Source organism: Nanorana parkeri, unplaced genomic scaffold, assembly GCF_000935625.1.
Source record: "Nanorana parkeri isolate BGI_ZX_2015 unplaced genomic scaffold, ASM93562v1 scaffold732, whole genome shotgun sequence".
Classification (NCBI taxonomy): Eukaryota; Metazoa; Chordata; class Amphibia; order Anura; family Dicroglossidae; genus Nanorana; species Nanorana parkeri.
The window spans coordinates 726,544-732,949 of NW_017307000.1; positions in this window are offsets into that span (position 1 = coordinate 726,544).

Genomic DNA, 6,406 nt, shown 5'->3' on the forward strand with positions numbered 1-6,406 from the left:
TTGTACATGGAGATCATATCCCCCCTTAATCTCCTCACCTCCAATGTGAACATGTTTAAATTTAGTAGCCTTGTCTCGTAGCTCTGGTCCTCCATACCCCTAATTAGTTTGGTTGCCCTCCGCTGGACTTTTTCCAACTCAAGGACATCTTTTCTTAGTACTGGTGACCAGAACTGGACCGCGTACTCCAGATGAGGTCGAACCAATGATCTATAAAGTGGCAAAATTATAGACTTGTCCCTGCAATACATCCCCTTTTTAATACAGGACAAGACCCTGCTAGCTTTGTTTACAGCAGCCTGGCACTGCAAACTACCTTTCAGTTTGTGGTCTACAATGACCCCCAAATCCTTCTCCATTTCTGACTTCCCCAGCGGCATACCCATAATTGTATAACCCATTTGTTTATTTTTAATTCCAAAGTGCATTACTACCTGTGGACAATTTTGAGAACCATAGTTTTTCACCATCGCACGGCCGCACACAATTGTTATGCGTGACATGTTTGGTATCTATTTACTCAACGTGACCCCCATCTTTTATCTTTTACCAAAAAAGTGGGTATCAAATTGGGTTTGTATGCACTAAAATTCAATTCAAGGTTTTTTTCCTAAAAATATTGATTTGATAAACATTTGCACAAATATCGTACAACATAAAAAGAAAAAAAAGGCAGCTATCTTTTTTTTTTTTATTCTAAAGGGCCTTTTCTTTTAGAAAATATTTAGCTTTGGGTGCAAATATAAAAATAAAACTGCTCAGGTACTAAGGTGGTTAAATGAAAAATAAAAGAATGAACACGCATAGCAGAGATGAACAAAAACATGAACCCTCAATTTCTAAGTGCCAGGGCCATGGCTTGACAGATAGGTGAATGTGCATGTCTGGAGAAGAAAGGCTCACGTGAGGGTATGGGCTCTTGTTTTGGAACAATCGGTTAATTCTTTGTAAAGCTTAGAGAAACATCGACACGAGATGATTCTTTAATAAATTGTCTGAACTTTCTCTGCCTATCCCCAAATTTCTTACTAAGTCATGTTATGATAACCTGCAAATTAGTAAGTAATGTTGAATTAAGAAGAGTCATGACATAGAATTGGCATAGAAATAAGGAGATCATTTCCCGGCATTTTCAGACTGTTAGACTGTTAGAATATGGCTCCAAGGCCCAGTCACACCATCAAAAATGCGTTCCAGGGTGTTCGGCCTCTGGAACGCAATCCAGCCAGCTCACTTTGTTTTGGGGCGTGGCGGTGCATTGAATTCAATGGCACCACATTAGTGCCTGCGTTCTGGTCCAGTGCGATCTGCAAAAACATAGTGTTTGCAGCATTTTTTGCAGATCGCACTGCACCAGAAGGCTGGGGGCGTGGCTGCGGTGCCATTGAGTTCAATGCACCACCACGCCCCCTCCCGCCCTAAAACAAAGTGAGGCAGCTGGGTTGCGTTCCTGTGCTTTCCCGAGGCCAAACGCACTCTTGATGGTGTGACAGGGCCCTCAATCAGATAATTAAATAATTCTATTTTATGAATGAAGCTTTTCTGAATTACTGGGTTTTAGGTGAATGTGTGAAAATTTCCCAAGAGGACATGTACTTCTTCTTTCCCTTGGCTAAGTGAAATGGGGTTCAAGAAGAATATTAAGCCTTTCAGAGTGGAACCTATTATATATAGATATTCTAAAAAAGGCTTCAACCTGGCACTAGGCGGTAAAAACAAAAGGGGCGCCTTTCCTGGTGCAGGTCAAATTTATTCCAATGTGCAAGTTAACGTCACTTGCACACTGGAACCCTTCAGTGGATGTCCATCTGCTCGCCAGTAAACCTTTCATGGCTGTTTTTTACCTATGTTTGTGAGTACCTTTCTCCTTTTACTTAAACATTGGAATAAATTTGACCTGCACCAGGAAAGGCGCCCCTTTTGTTTTTACCTCCTAGATCTCACAGCATTCCCAGCTTCTTTGGGGCAGCATCCAGCAGTATGCTAGGATTTCCAACTGATGAGTGATTGTTTGCGGCGCTTCACTGCTTTTACATTGTTCAACCTGGCACTGTTTGAGAAGCTCCTTGGTATATTAACACATATGTAAGTATAGTAAAATACCAGATACAAAAAGTCCATATTTGTTTTTCAAGCTCAGGAAGCAACACTATTCTACAATAGACGAATTTGCACTATACTTTAGGCAGTGGTGTCACAATAGGGGAGGGGCAGCACCAAGTGACACAATCAGAGGGGGTGACACCAAAATAACTGACAGTCATTTGGTGTCACCCCCTCCGAAAAGTCAGGTGCTCTTTCATGGACCTAGAACCCCACAGCGGCACGGACACAGCAGCCTAGCTTATCCTACCGGATGAATGTCCCCTCCTCTTTCTGCCAGCATCCATCACCGAGATGGCCACCAGCCATTAAGCGTGTGTGACATCATTACGTGCGTGCACCATGATGCAATGCGCGTGCGGAATTCGCGTGACGTTCCAGTGGGTGACACCCAGCCTGGGGACGTATCTGACTTTAAAGTTCGATCTTTTAACTCTGCTATCTAATATATCTATATATTTATGTGTTCCCATTCACACAGCATAACGAAAAATAATAATGAAAAAATCCTTACCATGTTAGATGTTTTGTTGCAGCAGGCAATATGGCTGAATTAGGACTGAAAATTGAGAATTGTGTTTCTCTCAATAAGTTCAATAACATAAAATAGAGAAGCCAAGGTTGTAATCCCTTGACCCCTCACACCTTGCAGCCCCTCCCAACATTACAAAAAATGAGAAGTAAGTAGAAAGTTTAACCCCTTGGAATCCAGGAAACCCTAACCCAAGTAAAAGCAATTTAAAGGAGAACTATGGGGTTAAGGCTTTTCCCCATAGTTCTCCTTAGGGTAACCGGAGGACACAAACTAGTGTCCTCCCATCACCCTAGGCTCAGTATACCGCGAGCTACTGCTCGCGGTATACTAAGACGCTGAAGCGGATCTTCTCCCTACTGGTAGCTGCTTTCTGTCCTCTCTGAAACAGCATATTGTCCAGCGGGGTGACGGAAACTGTCACAGGAGGCTGAGCGGTGACCTACTCAGCCCTCAGCCTCCTGTGACAGATCACGAGAGCAGGGTGTGGGCAGTGACAGCTGTGAGCGCTGTCACAGGAGGCTGAGCTCTCCTCCAGCACCACCCAGCCTCCTGTGACAGATCACAAGAGCTGTGTGGGGGCAGTGACAGCTGTCATTGCTGTCACAGGTGGCTGAGCTCTCCTCCCGTACTGCCGGCTCGGCCTCCAGTGACAGCAAGTCAGGATGGAGAGCGGGTACAAGCAGTCAGTGATTAGTGATCGCTGAATGTTTGTAAATAATTGAGAACATAGTATGTTTACTGTGTCCTCAATCATGAATGATCAGGAAGTGCTCTACATCACTTCCTGTTCACATTCATGATTGTGGACATGGTAAACATACTATCTCCACAGTGTTTGAATGGACAGGAGCACTCAGTATAGAGGTTTCCTGTTCATTCCTAACAGGGGCTGCAGAAAAAGAGGTTGAATACCACTAAAAGAAAGCTCTATCTGTCCCCCCAAAAAATTAAATAAAATGAATTTCAGTACAGCGTTGCATGACAGAATAAATGTCAGTCAAAGTAATTCAGTATTGAATACTGAAAATGGCCTGGACAGGAAGGGGGTTTAACACCCCGGTCTTCAAGTGGTTAAGAAATAAAAACGGGGGGCGTGGCCGAGCAATGGAGCTGTGAAGACGTGTGGACTTTGAGCTCTGCTCCCGGCGGTAACTTTTCAGTTGACGATTTGCATCAGACTCGCTTCTTCAGCTCTAAAAGGAGTGCTCCAGCCGAGGCCTCCCCTGTCATGGGGCCAGTCGATCGTGAGGGCGCCCACGTGGCGCTGCGGGAGCTGGTAGCGGCTGGAGTGGACATGTCCCCTGCTAGGGGATTACTGGAGTGTATTGATTCTATCCTGCTCCACTGTCTCCCTTGACCTGCTTTTCCCTTCTCTTGTGTAACCTCTATTTCCCCCTCTTGACCTCACAGGGGATATGGTGAGTAACTATGAGCGGCTAGCACATAGGGATGAGCCAGTACAGTGTCTGATCCAGATAACTGTATAAAGCTAACTCATCATTATCTTGCTGGCCATTGTTTAGACAAGTGATGTTTGAGATGATGTACAACACCTACCCTTTTTTCCTTCAAGTGAGGTAATCTGTTCTTAATTTTTTGGGTACAATTGTACCATACTGTGTTGTGTGTTTACACTGCACTTCTTGTATGTCCATTTATTACTGGAAATGTAAAATAAAGATACAAAAATAAATAAAAACGGACTGCCCCCCAACTGGCTGCTATTTTCAATGGCCATACTTTCACTAACTGCTGCTGACAGGGTTGCAATTAAAGTGAATCTGTTGGTTTTTCTTTCAAGGATACATATTCTATGTATCATACTGTATATCTAAAGCCAAAACTTTTTTTATTTACTTTGGATATAATAGGGGAGGGTGTAAAACCATTGTAAGGTTTTTTGTTTTACTAGGGAGATTTCCCTTCATTTACTGTCCTGTAGATTCAAGCAGGAAGTGAGAGGATATCTTCTGAATTTGAGGAAAATCCCCCCTTGTCACAGGAACATGTGTACCCATTGGAAGATTTTCCATTTACTCCTGCCTGTCCAGGTGGCAATTCAAAATTTTTGATTTACCCTTACTTTTATTCCTGGTGGCCTTGCAGACCAGGACAGTTAAGCTTGGTTCACATTACCATGTTACGGGAACACACACATTCCTGTCAAATTCCCACAATTCAAGGCACCACACAGCACCACATGCTACTTGCGATGGTGCGATATGCTGCATTGCAGTGCACTACCAAAACAGAGGTGCAGGTCCGGTTTCTGGGCCATTGAAGTGCATCACCAGCCCATTCAGAATATACTTTTTTTTTTAAAAGCATGCGGTGGGTGCGCAAAAAACAAACATTATAGTGAACAAAAAAAGTGCAATAGGATGGTCCATCAAAGTGCAATGTCAAAGGGCCTAACCCTTTCCCTGATCCACCAGGGTGCAAAAACACATATAGAAAAAACCACGCAAAGTGAAGTGCACAGACAAAAGTGAGAAAAATAAATAGTGCCAATGTGCAAGACAAAGGCTAGGGGAACAGTTACAGGCATGACTCCCAGAGGCATGCTGGGATTTGTAATTAAAGCACAACTGGAGGGCCAGAGTTGCTCACCCCTGCCTTAGGGCCTGGTATAAAAATTTAAACATTTTCAATAGTCTTAGCCATAAGCCCATTCAGAAAAGACTGCCTAACAAAGCAGTGTTAAAGTTCCTGCGTAACCGCAAGGTACCCAGTGGTTGTGTGGAAACCTAGCCTTAAGGTGCCCATACACCTTACAACCATCGCAAGACTTTGTATGGTTGTAAGGTAATTAAAAAAACGTACGATCTGCCCATCTTGGACAGGCAGATCGTACTTGCGATCATCGCAAGCTCGCCCCCCTGAGGGGCGGGCTTCCAATGACTGCAATGCTGAATGGGCAGTGTGCGCTTGCGCACACCGGCACGTTCGGCATTTGTCTCCCGAGAACGGCACTAACCCGCCGACAATTGTACAATTCTCGGCAGGTTTTCAAGCCTGCACGGGAGACATAAGACGTGCGACCATACAGTAGAAACGGTCGCACGCCTTCCATACAGCTTGCGATTATCGTACGATCGCGGGATTTCCCGCGATTACCGTACAATAATCGCAAGGTGTATGGGCACCTTTAGAGACGGTGAAGGGAATGTATCAAAACTGGAGCAGACAAAATCTGGAGCAGCTGTGCATGGCAAACATCCAAATCTGGAAAAAAAAAGTTTTGCCTATAGTTAAACTATAGTTAAACTTTAATTGATCAGCTTCCTAGATAGATGCCTCGGAAAAATTGATGAAAGGTGTCTGAGCCAACTGGAGAGCAGCCAATTAGTTTTAAATGTTCATTTTCTAAGCTATGTGGACAAAATGGAAGACGAAGGCTGATTGCTATGGGCAAACACACCAGGTGAGCTAGAACTTGCCTCTGACTTTTTATTAATTTCTCCTTTGTGTTGTGCCTTTTGTCCATTATCATTTCTCTTTCACTACCTTATTGAATGATCTCTAATGTGTTGTTCATTCATCTGTACACTATTAGTTTGGCAGCTGTATATTATTTCAGCAGAACAAAAAACAAACATTATAGTGAACAAAAAAAGTGCAATAGGATGGTCCATCAAAGTGCAATGTCAAAGGGCCTAACCCTTTCCCTGATCCACCAGGGTGCAAAAACACATATAGAAAAAACCACGCAAAGTGAAGTGCACAGACAAAAGTGAGCAAAATAAATAGTGCCAATGTGCAAGACAA